Source organism: Rattus rattus, chromosome 1 (assembly GCF_011064425.1).
Source record: "Rattus rattus isolate New Zealand chromosome 1, Rrattus_CSIRO_v1, whole genome shotgun sequence".
Taxonomy (NCBI): domain Eukaryota; kingdom Metazoa; phylum Chordata; class Mammalia; order Rodentia; family Muridae; genus Rattus; species Rattus rattus.
In genome coordinates, this window is record NC_046154.1 from 140,931,914 (window position 1) to 140,933,753 (window position 1,840).

Genomic DNA, 1,840 nt, shown 5'->3' on the forward strand with positions numbered 1-1,840 from the left:
TTGGCATTGCTTTCATTTTGTTCCATAAATTTGGGTATATCATGCCTCTATTTTCATTTTTTTCTAGAAAGTCTTTAATTTCTTTTTTTATTTCTTTCCTTAGCCAGTGGTCCTTTCATAGAGATTTGTTCTGCTGCATTATTAACATTACTCAAATTGCCCTATTGGCAGAGGCATGTGTTTCTCACCATCTGCCCAGTGTTCTGGATTCTCAAAAGAAACACACACACACACACACACACACACACACACACACAGCCTCATATTTAATATGCATTAAACAGTGCAATATGTGAGACACTCCCAAAATTCCATGTTGCTAATGCATCCTCTCTGATAATCCTGAGTTATTACTTACTAGCATCTATATTCCATCTTTGCTACTCTAGACCTGAACCTGAAAGGGGGTGACCCTTGGTGCTGCTCTTCCCCAGCTCTTACATTGTTGAGCCCTCTCACTTCTCTAGCTCTCAAGCCTGATCATTCTGTTCCCCTGGCATGTCCATTCTAAATCCTTCTTCTTCTCTGGGTCCTACCTCTGTCTTCTGGCCTAGATATTAGTTGCCAGCAACTTTATTTACCAATTGCAGCCAACTGGGGGTGGGAACCCTTGGCATCTTAGGTGCAAATGTGTGAATTCCTATGTGATTCTGGGAACCCAATTAACATAATATAAATCCACAGCGTTGTTCAATTTCTATGAGTTTGTAGGTTCTCTGCTGTTTCTGTTCTTGTAGAATTACGGCTTTAATTTATGGTGATCTGATAGGAAACAAGGGGTTATTTCAATTTTATTTATCTGTTGAGGCTCACTCTATTTTGGAGAAGGTTCCATTAGGTGCTAAGAAGAACGTATATTCTTTTGTGTTTAGATGAAATGTTCTGTAGATTCTTCTTAGGGCCATTTTACTCAGAACTTCTGTTGGTTTCATTATTTCCATGTTTCATTTCTGTCTCAATGACCTGTCAAGTAGTGAGAGTTGAGAATTGAAGTCTTTCGCTATTAATGTTTGGGTACATTTTGTGATTTTAGCTTTAGTAATGTTTCTTTTCAGGATACAGATACCCTTACATTTGGTGCATAGATGTTCAGAATTGAGACATCATGTTGGTGGATTTTTCCTTTGATGAGTATTAAGTGTCTTTCCACATCTGTCTTGATTACTTCTGGTTGAACAGATATTTTACTTGATATTAGAATGGCTACTCTAGCTTGTTTCTTGGGTCTTTTTGCTTGGAAAATCTTTTTACAGCACTTAGTTCTGAAGTAATATCTATCCTTATTGCTGATACGCATTTCTTTTATACAACAGAACGATGCACACTTTTTTCAAATTCATTCTCTTAACCTTTGTCTTTTTATTGGTTAATTGAGTCCATAAATGTTGAGAGATTTTAGTGACCAACTATTGTTAATTCTTGTCATTTAGATGTTGATGGTGGTGGTGGTGGTGAGGTGTGTGCATGTGTGTGTGTGTGTGTGTGTGTGTGTGTGTGTGTATGTGTGTGTGTTTTGTGCTTTCTTTTTGTTGGTTTGTTTGTTTTGTTTGGCTGGTATGAGGTTATTTCATTCCTGTGGGGGTTTGTGTGTGTTTGTGTGGAGAGGGGTTGGTTCAGTTAGCCTCCTTGTGTTGTTTTTTTCACTCCTAGTATCTTCTGTAGACCTGGATTTGTGAATAGATATTCTTTAAATTTTTTTTTGTCATAGAATATTTTGTTTGGAGACATCAATGATGACTGAAAATTTCACTAGGTATAGTAGTCTGTGCTGACATCTGTGGTCTCTTAGAGTCTGCAAGGTATCTGCTCAGGCTATTGTGGCTTTTAGAGTATCTGTTGA